The sequence below is a fragment of the Lissotriton helveticus genome, chromosome 6 (assembly GCF_964261635.1).
Source record: "Lissotriton helveticus chromosome 6, aLisHel1.1, whole genome shotgun sequence".
Taxonomy (NCBI): Eukaryota; Metazoa; Chordata; class Amphibia; order Caudata; family Salamandridae; genus Lissotriton; species Lissotriton helveticus.
Genome location: NC_136067.1, coordinates 440,405,209 through 440,426,209, shown reverse-complemented (window position 1 = coordinate 440,426,209; position 21,001 = coordinate 440,405,209).

The window sequence follows — 21,001 nt, the reverse complement described above, 5'->3', positions numbered from 1 at the left end:
AAAGAACATTGGGAATGCAACGCTCCTCATGCAAGATATATGTTTTTTGTTGTTGCTGTGACACATTTCTGCTTCAATCGTTTTTGTAAATTGTATAAAACCTGTTTTAAGTGCAGTGCTGCTCGTATGACGTACAGCCAATTTAATTGCTACTGCGAATCTTTTTTGCTCCAACCACGTGAAGTGTCATTGCTACAAAACTATATGGGTAGCATACGTGTAAAAAAACTGGAAATTATGTGAATTACACCGCAAACCCTGATATCTTTTTTACATTATCCTTCCTTAAAAAAACTACACATAACAAACACTCTTTAAACCCTATTGAAATTCTCACATGCTAACTGGCTCTATTAATGCCTATTGATTGCTCTGGACTGGGTTTCCTTGAGTCTGACTTAAGGGAGGAAATTAACAAAAATGTTCCCTGGATGATGAAAATCCAATAAGTTAGTGAAAACACGAGCTGGTGACTTTAGCCCCAAGTACTTGTCCTTTCTATGATAGTGATGCACCACTCCAAATAACATAAACAAATGATGCATTTGCCACTCTCGAAAGTATACATTCAGAAGATCCATTAAGGTCACGCACACTAATACCACCGGTAAGGGGATAACGCATGGCATAATTTCCTTTTCGAAGAATATAAGTGTTCCAAATCGCATTACTTTTTATGATTGAAGTTGACACCTAAAATAGCAGACATCAGAAGTGGGCGGAGTGAAAACCTGCCTTTTTCTTACCCTTGAAACCAAGAATGATGGCATCTAAAACAGGCCTTGGAGTTTCTAAAGAAATGCTTAATACCTCCAAGCATAAATTGATGTACCATTATCATTAGTCCATAAATAACAAGGATCTTGATAAGTCTATATGCAGTGATCATTTCTTCACAACATTCAGCATTCTAAGATCAGAAATAGATTCTTCCAAAGACTCCCAGAAAATAATTTAATTTCACCCTAAACATGATAGTCAATTACAGTAACCAGTAGCAGAGCTGACTGAGGTAGTGAGGACTGCTGATGGTGCTGCTGCATTAACATAGTTGTATGAGCAGTCACTAAAGCTGCATTAGTTTGAACCATTTCCCGTAGTTCTGCTGTAACGACTGATAGGAGAAAGATCCTCTGGAACAAGAAGCTCATCATGATGGAAGAGAGAAAGACCCGACCTAAGGTGAAAAGGAAAATGGCAAGCTGCTTTCGTCTCTATCTGCTCTGCTCAAAGTTTGAACGAAACAACATTTGACCCAAAAACGCATTGCAGCGCAGAGAGGAAGTCCAGTGACCCTCAAGTAAATGGTGTATGTGTTAAAAGGGAATAGCTCAGACACCATTTGGCTACTCTCAGTTTATATAGCAAGTATATTTGTAAAGTGCACTTTCACCCGTAATCATCTTGGCACTGAACAACAGTTGTTAATTGTTACCCAACTGTACTCATTTTGTCGACCTCAGATTGATGAACGGCCGAGTGGACCCGCAAGGTTTTGAACACATGACTATGAAGTCAAACACAGGCCCTTGCAGTGGACGCATTAGTCCACTGAGCCGCCAGACCTGGTACTTGATTGATAATCCAATCCACAATTATAATCTTTGTAAGTCTCTTACAGATATTAAAGCCATTCTTATGTTTTAGGAAATGAAAACCTGAATTATATGACAGCAGCTGTAATCACAAGCATTAACTGTTATCCCTTTTGCTTGTAGCTTTATTAGCTAACGTTCTTAATGCGACGTGTGATTTATTATTTTGCAGTTCTCACAAAATACTATGGGCCGGTACCGCCTAGGCCCCCTCCCGTAACTGCCTGAAACCCAACAGGTTGTGGGACCCTGCCCAACCCCAAACATTAAACAATTTAGACACCAACTACTTGTTTGGATTAGGGGTCGTAGACCCCGGCCTTATTTATTACAAAATAATAACATTCAGATGATGAATATTATTATTATTATTATTATATTTGAGTTTGTAGAGCGCACAGATACCCGGGGGTTTCCCGGCGTTGACAGAGGAAAAGAAGAAGGGAGACAAAAGATGGAAAGAGATTAAGCAGAGAACAACCAGGTTTTCAGGCCCTTCCTGAATTTCAGATAGCAAGTTTCAAAGCGCAAGGAGATGGGGAGTATGTTCCAGAGTGATGGCGCCAGATAGGAGAAGGATCGACCACCAACTCTGGTGCGTTTGAAACGAGGTACGGAGAAGGTGCCAAGAGAGGAGGATCTGAGGGTGCGCACTGGACAGTACGGGTGAACCAAAGTGGAGAGGTAGGGGGGGGAGTTGCCTGTTTTGATCCGGTGCATATAGCAAAGGGCTTTGAATTTTGCTCTTGATTCGATGCGCAGCCAGTGGAGGCTGCGCAGGGAAGCGGTAGCAGAGGCAGTTCTGGGCAGATTGCAGAGCAGGCGGGCTGCCATGTTTTGCACCACCTGTAGTTTTCGTGTTACCTCCTTGCTAGCCCCAAGGAGGAGCACGTTACCATAGTCCAGCCTGGAAGTTACCAGAGCCTGGACCACAGTTCTTTGGGTGTCTGGCGGAAGCATCCATGCTATTTTTCTCAGCCACCGTATGATATTAGTACAGGTGGCCAAGACTTTCACAACATGCTGCTTCATCGACAGTTGGTTATCAAATGTAACTCCCAGGTTACGAACCTTGGTGGATGGAACCGGCAGGGGACCCATTTGCTGAGGCCAATGCTTAGGACCCCAGAGAGAGGTATCAGGACCGAATAAAAGGAGTTCGGTTTTGTCGCCGTTTAGTTTTAGTTTATTGGTCTGCATCCAGTTGGCAATATTAGTAAGCCCGGATCGGAGAGATGAAATGGGGGCGTGTTGATTAGAGGAGAGAGAAAAAATGATTTGGGTGTCGTCCGCGTATGAAAATATAGAAAGACCAGATTGTTCTGCCAAAGAGGCGAGAGGACTAACATAAATATTGAAGAAAAGAGGGCTTAAGATAGAACCTTGGGGTACACCGTGTGGGGACGGGGAGGTAGTGGAAGCAGAAGTGGAGGAAAAGACCTGAAAGGTGCGTGCGGACAGGAAACTAGCGATCCAGGCTAAAGCAATGCCATGGATGCCAGCGGCCTTTAGGGTGGAAAGGAGGATGTCATGGGAGACGGTATCGAACGCGGCGCTTAAGTCCAACAGGATAAGCGCCACCGTCTCCCCTCTGTCCACCTGTTGTCTGATAGCCTCTGTGACACCTAAAAGGGTGGATTCGGTGGAGAATCCAGCCCTGAAGCCAGACTGAGATGGGTGTAGGAATTTCGTGTCCTCAATATGAGAGGAGAGGCAAAGATTGATGTGTTTTTCTAATACCTTAGACAGGCAAGGGAGTAAAGATATGGGTCGGAAATTAGATGGGTTATTGGGATCAGCGTTAGTTTTTTTGAGAAGGGGAGCCACCATAGCGTGTTTCCAAACTGCAGGAATGGTGGCTTCCGACAGAGATGCGTTCAGGAGGGCTAAGATGGGTGCAAGAACGGAAGTGTCAAGGGTGCTTAGAATTTGAGGGGGCATGGCATCCAGTGGGGAGCCAGATTTGATTTTAGCCATGAGTTTAAAGAAAAGTTCTAAGGAAATCGGGTCCCATTTGTCGATGGAAGTGTGATGGGCGAGGGTAATAGTATCCTGGGGGAAGATAGTGTCAGGAACTGAACTAGGGGGGTTGTCCAAAGCTTGTGGGGAGGCATCAAAACCGACATAGATGCGGTCTATTTTCTCCGTGAAGAATTCAGCAAGTGTATTGCATTGAACTGTGTCCAAACAGGAGGCTTTTGGCAAGTTAGATTGTCCAGAAAGTTCTTGGACTGCTCTACAAAGAGCTTTAGGGCGGTTTTGGGCTGATAGAATAGAGGTGTTTACATAGTTTGCCCTGGCAGATTTGCACAAGGAGTGGTAGCATCGAAGTTCCGTTTTATAAATTTCTTTATCATTGGAGGAATACTCAGATCTCCATATGCGTTCAAGTTTCTTGCACTTGGATTTAGCGCATTTGAGGTGGTCATTAAACCAGGGTGCAGGGGGGTGGGTAAAGTTTTGTTTTCCATTTCGGGCCGGGAGACAGATGTCAATGGCTGAAGAAAGCCAAGTATTAATTAGACTTTCATCTTTGATAGTGATATTGTTGGGTAGAGAGGGTAGGGTTGTGACAAGCTGGCGATTCAGTTGTAGCAGATTGAGTTTTTTCCAGTTTCTGTGCGGTCTAAGGGTCTGAGTCTGAACTGGTGGACCGATAGTAGCACTAGTCAAGATGTTAAATTCGACAATATAGTGGTCGGACCAAGTAATAGGTTTGGAAGGGAGGCAGGTGATGACGTCAAGGTTCGAAAAGATGGGGTCAAGTAGATTACCTGCTTTATGTGTGGGGCCAGTGTTGTGAAGATGTAAATTAAGAGCGGCCAAATCTTGAAGAAGGTGTGTACTGATAGGGCATAGTGCATTGTTAAAGTGGATATTAAGATCGCCAAGGAGAAGGAAATTCGAAGTTTGCATCAATAGAGGAGCTATATTTTCTGATAAAGAAGAGGCCCAAGCGCCAGCAGCGCCCGGAGGACGATAGAGTAAGATGCCCGAGAGGGTATAGTTAGGATTCAATAGTAGTTTGAAGCATCCAGCTTCACAGTTGGGTATGACTAAGTCCTCCCACTTGCATGAGTAAATCCGTTTGTATAGGATGGCAATGCCACCACCCTCCTTACCCGGTCTGTTACAGCTCACATAGGTATAGTTGTTCGGGAGAGCTGTGGCAATGTCAGGTCCCGTACATTCATTCAGCCAGGTTTCTGTCAAGAACAGTGCCGCCGGACTGTCGGAAACCAAAAGATCAAAAATGTCCCTCTTATGCTTGGGCAGGGACCTGCAGTTCAAGCTCATAAAAGTAAAATCAGAAGAATGATGTGTGGAGGAGGGAATGACTTGACATGGGGAAGGCTTCCAAAACATAGAACTGGGGATATGGATAAGTGAGGGTACTGAGATAAGAGTCAGGGAGCAAACCAGGCAAGATGTAGGGGCGTCCATAGCCCGTAGGCAGAGGCATGTGTTGTTGATAGGGGGCCGGAGAGATCGCAAGGCATGGCTAGAATAATAAAGCCTGGGGTTTGTGGAGTGTGGGGCAGGGGGGATGGCCCCTGGTCCCGTCTGGTCGCGGACGGGCGCAGACGGGCTTGCCTTAGGCGCGCCCGCTGCGCTCGTCCGCTGCGCTTCCGGGGATGACACATTCTTGAGGGAGGGAGAGGCGGTGGGCGTGGCCCGAAGGCGGCGTGGCCTCCAGATCGAGCGTGGCGCTGAACAGCGTCCCACGCCTGCGGTAGAAAATAGCTTGGCCCGTGAACGGAGCCTAGTGACTGGGGGTAGGTAAAGTTTAAGATCACACACAACAAAAGAAATAAGTACAATTTTAAAATGCGCAGTCTCCCGGCTTTCCGCCTCAGGAGTAGCGTGCAGTCAGATTATTTACATTATGTACAATACGCAGAAAGTCCAATACATTGAGAGGTACAAGGTGTTCCATTGCCTAACCTTAACATGTCTCTAATACATATCCATTCCTATCTTATTCTAAATTGCTGAATATGATTTACTTTCTGCGTAATCCTGTTAGAGCCTACGGCAAGGTCAATGACTGGCAGCCCCAGGTCCCAAACCAACTTCCCAGACTCCTACCGGAGCGATGTTGCGAAGTGGGTCCAGCTTACCGGAGCGATACCTCCCCCGGTCCCCCCTAAGCCCAGACCCTCCACTCCATAACAGGACCCTGTAATCATGCGTCCAGGCGCCCTTAAGCACATGCACGTGAGGGGGGGGCACCTGGCTGATTGGAAGCATGGCTCTCCAGCCCCCGTACCCATCCAACCTACCGGCTAAAAACTGCCCCTTGGAGTTCTATGAGGGAGACCCTCTGTTTCCCCCTCGGGTGTCCACCTTTGATAAAGGTGATGCCCTCTTCCAGGACCACAGACTATGCTCACCAATAATGACCTTACCACCTGACCAGTGATACACACAAATACAACAAAAAACGTACTTTGCTGAAAAGTTAAAAAAGGTTATTAACGCTTCGATTCAAACCCATTAAAGCACAAATAGAACTTATTTTTACATACACTTGCTCCTGCAGATAAAAAGGGGAAAAAGAGAAAGCATATTGGAGAAAACACACCTTACATACAATTGTCTGCTTTAGGGGATGGTGGGTGGGGAAAAAAGTGGATTTAGCAGGCCTCTCAATGGCCCGACCCAGGCCACCGGCATGGTATTCAGTGAAAGGCAGCGGGGCGAAGAGAAAGCCTCTCTGCCCTGCTCCCCTTTTTAAAGCAGTAACTGGGGTAGGACCAGTTTAGACCGGCCTGCCCCTGCGTCGCGATGACGCCACCTGACCCAGAAGCACTAGGAAGTGCTTCCGGGCCGGGGCGCAACACACCCTGATTGAGTGACCCCTTTAGCAGGTCTGGTGCCGCGTCACTATTGTGCGTGGTGGCCCCTCCCCACAACTAACGGGGGCCGGCGCGACCAACCAAAACGGAGGCAGACTTGATACCGAGCCCGCCTGTTCAATTATGCATGACTCACCGATGGCTTCTCTGTGAATGTGCTGAAATAAGGTTTTTTTTTTTAAGTGAAGCGTCTTATGAAAGTGACTTTTAAGTTAACAAACAGGATGTTAAAGTAATAAAAAGCAGTGACATTACGAGAGTGGGCACGTTTATTCCATAATAGATTTTTACAAGAATCCGAGCACTTAAGGTTCAGCCAGACAAAGAAATCATTAGTGTGCCAGTCTGTTGCATGATATAGCCAGGGAGGGTTGCATGAACAGAAATTTCATTTATGTGGGGGAAAGGACATCTAAATAGAAAATACTTTGTGAATATTATAGTTTGCTAGAAGTATATGTTAATGATATTTGTAAATGCACTGGCTTCTATTATAAACCTTTATGAAAAGTAGCAATAGTTGCTTGTGAATACCACATTTATTTATACTATTTACTGAATGTGCATTTCCTTGAATAATAAGAATTATCAAAAATACATGAGGAAAATGCATAATATTAAAACAACCTGCACAGGTTTAACAAGGTCTGCATTATTTAGTGTTTAAAAACATTGCCCTCGCTATACCAATAATTTCCTTCCATCTTCCAGATGATGGTTTCTGTATTCGCGTATTATAGAAATGGCTTTATTGCATGGTTCATACATATTTCATTTGAATGTACAGCTGATTATTTCTTGTTTGAAATGAAGTTATCACAATTGATTACATAGTTTTTCCCTGTTCTGTCCTATTCCATCAACTGCATATTACCAGACTATCTATGTGAGATATAAGATAATAAACAGTATGTCCTAAATAGGGTTTACAAAAATATCACCCCATCTGAGCTAATAATAGAAAATATACACTCTAGGGGTAACTATATTTGTAAACGATATTTAGGAGAACATATTTAAGTTACAGGATATTAATGAGCTAAATATTGTGGCATACAACTAACAAAGGACACAAAAATATTATTGCCATGTGTAAACAATGTTATCCATTTGTTTAGGCCCCTGATGTTCCAACTCTACTTACAGACAAGACCTGGTCTTACTTTTGGCACTAACAGCACTGAACCACAACCTTAATAAATAGGGGCATGTCCCTGGAGGGCATGCCTTCAGGGACCTCTATCCATCTGATCCTTCTCTCCTTTCCTACTCTTCTCTCGGTGCACACAGTTTCATTCCACTGAACCCCTACCCATGAGACACATTCAATTGCCATCTGCCCAACTGTCCCCTTCCTCCTCCAGATCCCTCCCGCTGCAGGGTCCCCCGAACAGACCCTCCCATTCCCTTCTTCACACTTCTTTAGAAGGTTGACTTGGTGAGATAACACTCTGCCTACAACAACTTAAGGCAGAGGTTCGCAGCCTATTACTTGTCACTGAGGAATTGTCAGGTAACTCCAGGCTAAGCTGCTCCATTAAGAACAACCACCATCCACGCTCGCTCCCAACTAGTGGTTGTGCCTGGCCCCCTTCCCCCCCTTTTACTTGGCGGCCTCCTTCCCGCATCACACACGGGCCTCTGCTCCTCACCCCAATGACCCTTCTCACCCCTCCAGGTGTAGAACCTCCTTGTCTGATAGAGATATCCAATCCCTACTACTCTCATATGATCCGGCAAATACCTCCCCTTACCAAACTTGCAAACTAATTGAACCCATCCCCACCCACCCCTTCAGAGAACCTAGGCCAAACACCTGTACTCTAAATGAGAAAAACCTCAGGAGGATCATCACCACTCTTCCTGAACCAATGGACACCAACATAAGACTCAAATGCGTACTCCTAAACTGCAGATCAACTGTTAAACATGCCTCAGACGTTGCCGACATCATCCTTGCCCAGGATCTTGACCTTGTAATGTTGATGGAAACCCGGCAAAATGACTCAGCTGCTGTTTCCCTGGACCTTTTAATGCCTCCCAACTATGATATCATTAGGTTGGACAGAGCTTGTAGTCAAGGTGGAGGCATAGCATGTGTGCACCGCAGCAATAGTACTTCATGCTGACCTCCTGCCGTCTTGTGAATACATTTGGATTGAAATAACTGGTGGCAATAATCTCTCATGTAAACTGCACACATTCCAACACCCCCCTTGTGAAAACATTCCCTTCACAGAACAGATCATGGATATTATCTCTGCTAACGCTGATTTCCATGGTATTCAGATCTTCTGGGTGGTTAATAGCTTCAAATCCTTCCTATTTGACCTCAAGCTAACACACATTTGTGACAGCCCAACTCATATCAAAGGAGCTACCTTAGATATTGTCATTGGTAAGCCCAACTCCATTCTCCTTGAGTCGATCCTCCCATGTGATTGGACAGACCACTACGGAACATTAACTGTTGTTCTGAACAAACTTTATTGAACATATAATAATATGTTATTATAGATCATGCAGATATTTGCTTTGATATATTTTAGAAAGAGGACAGGAGTATTATCCATAAACCAATCGGGATTAGGGTGCTGAGTATAGAGGTAGAACAATATCCCAAAAGGTATAAATGTAAGGACAATTTACATGGTATGCAATCAGCATTACAAGAAGTGGAGAAAGGAGACACCTATTCAATTAGTTTTTAGAAAAATACATTTTTAGTTTTGATATTTCAGCAAAGATTTTTTCGGATACACACAGTTATATACAGCACATGAACCAAAACTTAGGGTGACAACCCAAGGAAAACTTGGTGCACTATATATACAAGTGAGGTGTAGCAACTCAAGTGAAGGCGTGTGCAGCGACGGACGGCGCAAGGTGAGCAAGGTGCAATATTTACAGTGAGTAGCTCAACAGTGACATGAAATCAGTGACAATCTATAATACAGTTTATAATTTCAAATTGCAATTGGGGTCACAATAGTATGCGCCTAAAATTTGCGCTGGAAGGTCGACGACGTTTCGGTCCTTAACCAATGCGGACCATCTTCAGGACAGGGTTGTCTCGTTAAAAGTGCTGTAGGGTGAAAATTAATAGATTTAGACACCCAGGAAGACAATGCCAGGTGGGTAAAGAAGAGGCTAGGGGATGGGACCGAAGGGGAATGGGATCTGTTGAGTGGCGGACCAGGGAAGGTATGGTAAGGAGCGGGCGGGGAGGGGCGGGGAGGGGGAAGAGGACATGGAGAAATTACTAAATAATAAATAATAATTCATAGATAATAAATAATAATAAATAGCAGGAAGAGCCACGGAGCGAGGGGAGTCTGGTAGGTCATTAGGTAACCTCACATCACGTAAGACATCGGATGTAAGACATAAAGAAGGGGAAGCCAAAAAGGGGGGAGCACGGGTGTATACTCTGGGGTATATAAGTGGGGTGTCATGCATGCTTAATCAAGACAGGTATCTATGGAAGGGACAGGGGGTCATAAAGAAGACCAAAATTGGTCTCACCTGAGCGCGACGGTATCACGGCCGAGATCGGGGAGATCCGGCACGTTGCGTCTGGCCGCCCACGGACTGTAATTCAAGGAAACAAGGGTGAGTATATCGAACTATAATTAGGTCGGACCCCGTTAGATCTAAGAATAGAAAGGTATATACCTGAATTACTTGTCTGTTGGAATGGGCGTCTCAGGGGATTCGAACAGTAATAGGGTATCTGCGGTCAACAACCTGTAAGAAGTGCAGTGAAAAGGGGTCAGTCTAAAGTTAGCTGAGCAAGCAAGCAGAAAGGAGCAGTATCGTAAATGCTCAATACCTGAATAATTTGTTCCACTCGGCATCTCTCAGTGCCCGTGGGCAAATTAAAGAATTCCCCACCAAGGGACCTATAATTCAAAGGGAGGGAGTCATACGGGCTGTTATATTGTGTATATAACAGAAAGTAAATGAAGCACCACCGTCAGGGGTTACCTGTTAATTGTGTTAGGGTTCCCAAGAACAAAGTGTTGTGGAGAAATCACGTGGGTAAGAAGTAATGGCGGCCAAGGACCTGCAATTTAAGAGAAATATTGAGGACCCTTCTAACCAGATAGTTTGTGGTGATGGAACGATAAGCGTACTTCTGTCGTACCTGTTTTAATGGTGAGAGACGCGGACCCACTGAATGTAGTCAAGTTCGCCGGTCAACAATCCAGGCGGCTGCTTCGTGGCGTTTGCATCGGGGAGGGTGAAGGGGAAGGCGGAAGAGACCTGGGAGGGGTGTCACGTGACGGGGGCGGGGCGGGGGCAAGACCCAGTGAAAGTATTCCAAGGTTAACCCTGTAAACCCCGGATGTATTCAAGGTCAGTTGCTAGCAAATCATGTAATCGGCTAAACATTTCTTTGAATGCACGAGCAAAATATGACAGGGAGCAATCAATGACAGGTCATATTAATCGATATAATTCATAAACGTTTGGCAGGGGGGCCCATTTCGAACATAGAATATGAAATGAAAAATCACATTCACATTGGCAAACAGTTAGAGCAAACTCGATCTCAAATGGAAAATTAGATTTGAAGAAGCAAATGACCACTCGATAACAGGGATCTAGGAGGTCATATACTAGGGGCAATCCATAGGTACAGATATAGAGTGTAATCAGTATAGAACATGACGCAAGGGGTAGTTAGAGACTGATGGTGTTGTTCCATTCATCAAGACTATTCAAGCCAGAAGCGACAGAATTACATAAGGTCATCCACTTGCATTCTGCTTTATTTAGCAGAGTCTTCATATCTCCTCCACGGACAGGGAGAGAGAGTTTTTTGATCACTTGCCACCTTAAGTCAACATCTTGGTGGCCCAGTTCGAGGAAGTGTGAGACCAAAGGGGCAGTGAGTACGTGACAGTTAATCCTACTTCTATGTTGGATGATCCTTTGTTTTATCATTTGGGTTGTTTGCCCTATATAGATTAAATTGCAAGGGCATGTGATGGCATAGATAACATTCTGCGTTCTGCAGTTAGTATGGCTTTTCAGTTTGTAGGTATGGTCGTGATAAAGGAAAACCTTGGTATTTTGTGTCAAATCACAGACACTACAGTTTTGACAACTGTAGTGTCCGATCACTGGATCTAATCCCCATGCTGATGTAATAGTATGTCTTTCGCTGTCTTGTTGTGGCCATGTAATGGCGTGTACCAAATGGCTGGCGATGTTTCTGCCCCGTTGATAGGAGAAAAGGGGTAACTCAGTGAAGGGTTCATGTGCCCGAAGTATTGGCCAGTTTTTCTGATGATTTTGCTGACTTTGTTACTGTGTGGGCTGAACTTTGACACAAAGGGGATACTGTTCAAAGTCTTTTTGGGCTGCGGTGAAAGGAGCGTGTCTCTGTGACAATACCAGGCTCTTTTCCTGGCTTGAGAGACCAAACGCCGTGGGTAGCCTCTATGGATAAGTTTTTTCGTGAGGACTTCAGCTTCCCTGAAATAATCCTTGCGCCATTTACAATTCCGTCTAATCCGTAAAAATTGTCCGTAGGGTAATCCATTCCCGTAAGCCTAGAGGATGGTAACTGGAATACTCCAAGAGGGTATTCTTCTCCGTAGGTTTTCGGAAGAGGGCTGTCCCCAATTTTCCGTCTTCAGCGTGGATGGTGACGTCCAGAAACGGAAGATCGTTCGTTTTATACTCACTGGTGAATTTTAGATGTTCCTGGGCTTGGTTGAGCCATGTAGTAAAATCATTTAGTGTAAGGTGATCACCATTCCAGATCAATAAGACGTCGTCTATATAGCGACGCCAAAGGGATATGTGGGAGAGATGTGGATTGACAAGGTTCAGGATCACAGATTTCTCCAGGTCGTGTACGAATAGAATCGCAAAATTTGGGGCAAAGCAAGCGCCCATAGCTATGCCTTTAACTTGTAGGAAAAAGGTGTCTTTGTATAAAAAATAGTTATTTTGAAGGGCGATGCGTAATAATGCCATAATGAAATCAGTGGGTATTTTCCAGGGTTGTGGTCTTGTCCGAATCACTACAAGTGATTCGGAACCTCCTCCTGACAAGACCACAACCCTGGAAAATACCCACTGATTTCATTATGGCATTATTACGCATCGCCCTTCAAAACAACTATTTTCTATACAAAGACACCTTTTTCCTACAAGTTAAAGGCGTAGCTATGGGCGCTTGCTTTGCCCCAAAGTTTGCGATTCTATTCGTACACGACCTGGAGAAATCTGTGATCCTGAACCCTGTCAATCCACATCTCTCCCACATATCCCTTTGGCGTCGCTATATAGACGACGTCTTATTGATCTGGAATGGTGATCACCTTACGCTAAATGATTTTACTACATGGCTAAACCAAGCCCAGGAACATCTAAAATTCACAAGTGAGTATAAAACGAACGATCTTCCATTTCTGGACGTCACCATCCATGCTGAAGACGGAAAATTGGGGACAACCCTCTTCCGAAAACCTACGGAGAAGAATACTCTCTTGGAGTATTCCAGTTACCATCCTCGAGGCTTACGGGATGGATTACCCTACGGACAATTTTTACGGATTAGACGGAATTGTAAATGGAGCAAGGATTATTTCAGGGAAGCTCAAGTCCTCACGAAATAACTTATCCATAGAGGATACCCACGACGTTTGGTCTCTCAAGCCAGGAAAAGAGCCTGGTATTGTCACAGAGACACGCTCCTTTCACCGCAGCCCAAAAAGACTTTGAACAGGATCCCCTTTGTGTCAAAGTTCAGCCCACACAGTAATGAAGTCAGCAAAATCATCAGAAAAAACTGGCCAATACTTCGGGCACATGAACCCTTCACAGAGTTACCCCTTTTCTCCTATCAACGGGGCAGAAACATCGCCAGCCATTTGGTACACGCCATTACATGGCCACAACAAGACAGCGAAAGACATACCATTACATCAGCATGGGGATTAGATCCAGTGATCGGACACTACAGATGTCAAAACTGTAGTGTCTGTGATTTGACACAAAACACCAAGGTTTTCCTTTATCACGACCATACCTACAAACTGAAAAGCCATACTAACTGCAGAATGCAGAATGTTATCTATGCCATCACATGCCCTTGCAATTTAATCTATATAGGGCAAACAACCCAAATGATAAAACAAATGATCATCCAACATAGAAGTAGGATTAACTGTCAAGTACTCACTGCCCCTTTGGTCTCACACTTCCTCGAACTGGGCCATCAAGATCTTGGCTTAAGGTGGCAAGTGATCGAAAAACTCTCTCTCCCTGTCCGTGGAGGAGATATCAAGAATCTACTAAATAAAGCAGAATGCAAGTGGATGACCTTATGTAATTCTGTCACTTCTGGCTTGAATAGTCTTGATGAATGGAACAACACCATCAGTCTCTAACTACCCCTTCCATCATGTTCTATACTGATTACACTCTATATCTGTACCTATGGATTGCCCCTAGTATATGACCTCCTAGATCCCTGTTATTGAGTGGTCCTTTGCTTCTTCAAATCTAATTTTCCATTTGAGATCGAGTTTGCTCTAACTGTTTGCCAATGTGAATGTGATTTTTCATTTCATATGCTATGTTCGAAATGGGTCCCCTGCCAAACGTTTATGAATTATATCGATTAATATGACCTGTCATTGATTGCTCCCTGTCATATTTTGCTCATGCATTCAAAGAAATGTTTAGCCGATTACATGATTTGCTGGCAACTGACCTTGAATACATCCGGGGTTTACAGGGTTAACCTCGGAATACTTTCACTGGGTCTTGCCCCCGCCCCCATCACGTGACACCCCTCTCAGGTCTCTTCCGCCTTCCCCTTCACCCTCCCCGATGCAAACGCCACAAAGCAGCCGCTGGATTGTTGACCGGCGAACTTGACTACATTCAGTGGGTCCGCGTCTCTCACCATTAAAACAGGTACGACAGAAGTACGCTTATCGTTCCATCACCACAAACTATCTGGTTAGAAGGGTCCTCAATATTTCTCTTAAATTGCAGGTCCTTGGCCGCCATTACTTCTTACCCACGTGATTTCTCCACGACACTTTGTTCTTGGGAACCCTTCACAATTAACAGGTAACCCCTGACGGTGGTGCTTCATTTACTTTCTGTTATATACACAATATAACAGCCCGTATGACTCCCTCCCTTTGAATTATAGGTCCCTTGGTGGGGAATTCTTCAATTTGCCCACGGGCACTGAGAGATGCCGAGTGGAACAAATTATTCAGGTATTGAGCATTTACGATACCGCGCCTTTCTGCTTGCTTGCTCAGCTAACTTTAGACTGACCCCTTTCCACTGCACTTCTTACAGGTTGTTGACCGCAGATACCCTATTACTGTTCGAATCCCCTGAGACGCCCATTCCATCAGACAATTAATTCAGGTATATACCTTTCTATTCTTAGATCTAACGGGGTCCGACCTAATTATGGTTCGATATACTCACCCTTGTTTCCTTGAATTACAGTCCTTGGGCGGCCAGACGCAACGTGCCGGATCTCCCCGATCTCGGCCGTGATACCGTCGCGCTCAGGTGAGACCAATTTTGGTCTTCTTTATGACCCCCTGTCCCTTCCATAGATACCTGTCTTGATTAAGCATGCATGACACCCCACTTATATACCCCAGAGTATACACCCGTGCCCCCCCTTTTTGGCTTCCCCTTCTTTATGTCTTACATCCAATGTCTTACGTGATGTGAGGTTACTCAATGACCTACTGGACTCCCCTCACTCCGTGGCTCTTCCTGCTATTTATTATTATTTATTATCTATGAATTATTATTTATTATTTAGTAATTTCTCCATGTCCTCTGCCCCCTCCCCGCCCCTTCCCGCCCGCTCCTTCCTATACCTTCCCTGGTCCGCCACTCAACAGATACCATTCCCCTTCGGTCCCATCCCCTAGCCTCCTCTTTACCCACATGGCATTGTCTTCCTGGGTGTCTAAATCTAATAATTTTCACCCCACAGCACTTTTAACGAGACAACCCTGTCCTGAAGATGGTCCGCATTGGTTAAGGACCGAAACGTCGTCGACCTTCCAGCGCAAATTTTAGGCGCATACTATTGTGACCCTACTTGCAATTTGAAATTATAAACTGTATTATAGATTGTCACTGATTTCATGTCACTGTTGAGCTACTCACTGTAAATATTGCACCTTGCTCACCTTGCGCCGTCCGTCGCTGCACACGCCTTCACTTGAGTTGCTACACCTCACTTGTATATATAGTGCACCAAGTTTTCCTTGGGTTGTCACCCTAAGTTTTGGTTCATGTGCTGAATATAACTGTGTGTATCCAAAAAAATCTTTGCCGAAATATCAAAACTAAAAATGTATTTTTCTAAAAACTCATTGAATAGGTGTCTCCTTTCTCCACTCCTTGTAATGCTGATTGCATACCATGTAAATTGTCCTTACATTTATACCTTTTGGGATATTGTTCTACCTCTATACTCAGCACCCTAATCCCGATTGGTTTATGGGTAATACTCCTGTCCTCTTTATAAGATTGTGAGCAGCTGCCGAGCTGCGAGAGTTTGTACCCCTTTGGTACACTACTCTAGATCTAAGTAAATAGATTTCTTCGACGTGTCATTAACCAGGACACTTACGATGCCTAAGGAGAGCTTATCCTATTCAGAAGAATACATTCAATCATTGATGGTCGGTCCCTCCCTTTTGTCTGGTACAAGCAATCTACCAAAGTCCACGCCCACACCCAATACCTCTAGGGCAAATCTAGACAAGCTTGAACAATTGAAGAAAAAACAAATCCGTACAGACCTACATGCACGTATGCTGACAGACTACCTCAGATCAGGAGTGATTCCGTTGGGATTACAGATACGCAATACCCCAGCCATTTTCACCACAGACCCTGTATTCCGTACCAAATTTAGCCATCTAGCTACCACCTGTTCCAGACATTGGATGGTCCTTGGTATAGACACTGCCTTTGAGCATAGTCGCCGTGAGCTGCGAGAAATAGCTGAATTAGAAAAACTCATTCTAACTGACCCTGCCCTGACAGACGCCAAGAACTTACTGGAAAAGATTTCGTCAACTATTGCAACCTTTAATACATTTGAAGTCAATAAAAAGGTGAATAAAATTGAGAAGGACATCAAATATTACAAGGTGGAACAAACTTATCCATATCTAAAAGACGAATTCTACAACACCCCGTTCACCCCAGCAAGAACTCGCAACTGGGGACGATTCCGGAATAATCAACGGATTACATTTTCCGACTCTTCTAATACTTCTGCAGAAGATTCAGACCCGGGACAGGGTCCCAGTACATCCGGAACAAACACCAGACTGCAACCCCTTCTACCAAGTGTTTTTTTAGGCCTAGGCCGTGGGCGCGGCCAGCCTCCTCCACAAAACCGCCCAGTAAGAAATCGACAGTACCAACCAACTTTTGCGGGGGACCGACAAACCCGCAATCGGTACTAACAATGGGGGCCCCCACAATGAATCAGGGTACCGCAGAAGCCAATGGTGATCTTTCTATACCCATCTTCAATCTGTCGGACTACCGACTCAGCCAAGAAGAAACCACACTCCTCTCTAGAGGTCTTACATTTGTGCCCACCGAACGCATGGACTTCTTGGAACTACAAATGAATTTATTAAAATTCTTTAGAAGGATCAGATTAAAACAATTCTTTATTGACAAACAGGATTCTACATACTCCACTGTGTCAGCATTCCGACCCCCTTCCACATTTAATCCTCCCACTCATTCCATGCCTCCAGAGATCCTCACATTTGAACACCTGGTGATGAGGGATGTCATGAATCTTAAATCTAAACCATATTTCACACCCTACTATATCCCGCTGGTGGAAAAACAAGGCCTTATGTCTCTTAAAAACAATGCGGAGATTGTTATAAAACCAGCGGACACGGGAGGAGGGATTGTGGTACTTGGACATGACAAATACGATCTGGAAATACAGAGACAACTTATGAACCACAATCATTACAAACCACTTTTGAAGGATCCATAGGAGGATATCAGACAGAAAATACTAACAGTCACTAATGAAGCAAAAGATCTTAATATCATTACAAAAAAAGAATTTTAATTTTTGAACAACTCCTGCCCCAGAACCCCTGTGATGTACGTCTTGCCCAAGTTCCACAAAGACCAGCAGAATCCACCAGGATGCCCAATAATATCTGGGTGTGGATCGATCCTAGAACCTCTGGGCAAATATATTGACGCTGTAATCAAAGAATTTGTTCCTGGTACCGATACCTTCATCCGTGACACCACTGACTTAATAAATACCATCGAAGATACTGAATTTGATACGACCTCTCACCTATTAGTCAGTATGGATATTGAATCCCTCTATACGAACATTCCACATGATGAGGGCCTAAAAGTGATTCGGAACCTCGTCCTGACAAGACCACAACCCTGGAAAATACCCACTAATTTCATTATGGCATTATTACGCATCGCCCTTCAAAACAACTATTTTTTATACAAAGACACCTTTTTCCTACAAGTTAAAGGTGTAGCTATGGGCGCTTGCTTTGCCCCAAATTTTGCGATTCTATTCGTGCACGACCTGGAGAAATCTGTGATCCTGAACCCTGTCAATCCACATCTCTCCCACATATCCCTTTGGCGTCGCTATATAGACGACGTCTTATTGATCTGGAATGGTGATCACCTTACGCTAAATGATTTTACTACATGGCTCAACCAAGCCCAGGAACATCTAAAATTCACCAGTGAGTATAAAACGAACGATCTTCCGTTTCTGGACGTCACCATCCACGCTGAAGACGGAAAATTGGGGACAGCCCTCTTCCGAAAACCTACGGAGAAGAATACTCTCTTGGAGTATTCCAGTTACCATCCTCGAGGCTTACGGGATGGATTACCCTACGGACAATTTTTACGGATTAGACGGAATTGTAAATGGCGCAAGGATTATTTCAGGGAAGCTGAAGTCCTCACGAAAAAACGTATCCATAGAGGCTACCCACGACGTTTGGTCTCTCAAGACAGGAAAAGAGCCTGGTATTGTCACACAGACACGCTCCTTTCATCGCAGCCCAAAAAGACTTTGAACACGATCCCCTTTGTGTCAAAGTTCTGCCCACACAGTAATGAAGTCAGCCAAATCATCAGAAAAAACTGGCCAATACTTCGGGCACATGAACCCTTCACTGAGTTACCCCTTTTCTCCTATCAACGGGGCAGAAACATCGCCAGCCATTTGGTACACACCATTACATGGCCACAACAAGACAGCAAAAGACATACTATTACATCAGCATGGGGATTAGATCCAGTGATCGGACACTACAGATGTCAAAACTGTAGTGTCTGTGATTTGACACAAAATACCAAGGTTTTCCTTTATCACGACCATACCTACAAACTGAAAAGCCATACTAACTGCAGAACGCAGAATGTTATCTATGCCATCACATGCCCTTGCAATTTAATCTATGTAGGGCAAACAACCCAAATGATAAAACAAAGGATCATCCAACATAGAAGTAGGATTAACTGTCAAGTACTCACTGCCCCTTTGGTCTCACACTTCCTCGAACTGGGCCATCAAGATCTTGGCTTAAGGTGGCAAGTGATCGAAAAACTCTCTCTCCCTGTCCGTGGAGGAGATATCAAGACTCTACTAAATAAAGCAGAGTGCAAGTAGATGACCTTATGTAATTCTGTCACTTCTGGCTTGAATAGTCTTGATGAATGGATCAACACCATCAGTCTCTAACTACCCCTTCCGTCATGTTCTATACTGATTACACTCTATATCTATACCTATGGATTGCCCCTAGTATATGACCTCCTAGATCCCTGTTATTGAGTGGTCCTTTGCTTCTTCAAATCTAATTTTCCATTTGAGATCGAGTTTGCTCTAACTGTTTGCCAATGAGAATCTGATTTTTCATTTCATATGCTATGTTCGAAATGGGCCCCCCTGCCAAACGTTTATGAATTATATCGATTAATATGACCTGTCATTGATTGCTCCCTGTCATATTTTGCTCGTGCATTCAAAGAAATGTTTAGCCGATTACATGATTTGCTAGCAACTGACCTTGAATACATCTGGGGTTTACAGGGTTAACCTCGGAATACTTTCACTGGGTCTTGCCCCCGCCCCCGTCACGTGACACCACTCCCAGGTCTCTTCCGCCTTCCCCTTCACCCTCCCTGATGCAAACGCCACAAAGCAGCCGCCTGGATTGTTGACCGGCGAACTTGACTACATTCAGTGGGTCCGCGTCTCTCACCATTAAAACAGGTACGACAGAAGTACGCTTATCGTTCCATCACCACAAACTATCTGGTTAGAAGGGTCCTCAATATTTCTCCTAAATTGCAGGTCCTTGGCCGCTATTACTTCTTACCCACGTGATTTCTCCACGACACTTTGTTCTTGGGAACCCTTCACAATTAACAGGTAACCCCTGACGGTGGTGCTTCATTTACTTTCTGTTATATACACAATATAACAGCCCGTATGACTCCCTCCATTTGAATTATAGGTCCCTTGGTGGGGAATTCTTCAAGTTGCCCACGGGCACTGAGAGATGCCGAGTGGAACAAATTATTCAGGTATTGAGCATTTACGATACCGCGCCTTTCTGCTTGCTTGCTCAGCTAACTTTAGACTGACCCCTTTTCACTGCACTTCTTACAGGTTGTTGACCGCAGATACCCTATTACTGTTCGAATCCCCTGAGACGCCCATTCCATCAGACAATTAATTCAGGTATATACCTTTCTATTCTTAGATCTAACGGGGTCCGACCTAATTATGGTTCGATATACTCACCCTTGTTTCCTTGAATTACAGTCCTTGGGCGGCCAGACGCAACGTGCCGGATCTCCCCGATCTCGGCCGTGATACCGTCGCGCTCAGGTGAGACCAATTTTGGTCTTCTTTATGACCCCCTGTCCCTTCCATAGATACCTGTCTTGATTAAGCATGCATGACACCCCACTTATATACCCCAGAGTATACACCCGTGCCCCCCCTTTTTGGCTTCCCCTTCTTTATGTCTTACATCCAATGTCTTACGTGATGTGAGGTTACTTAATGACCTACTGGACTCCCCTCACTCCGTGGCTCTTCCTGCTATTTATTATTATTTATTATCTATGAATTATTATTTATTATTTAGTAATTTCTCCATGTCCTCTGCCCCCTCCCCGCCCCTTCCCGCCCGCTCCTTCCTATACCTTCCCTGGTCCGCCACTCAACAGATACCATTCCCCTTCGGTCCCATCCCCTAGCCTCCTCTTTACCCACATGGCATTGTCTTCCTGGGTGTCTAAATCTAATAATTTTCACCCCACAGCACTTTTAACGAGACAACCCTGTCCTGAAGATGGTCCGCATTGGTTAAGGACCGAAACGTCGTCGACCTTCCAGCGCAAATTTTAGGCGCATACTATTGTGACCCTACTTGCAATTTGAAATTATAAACTGTATTATAGATTGTCACTGATTTCATG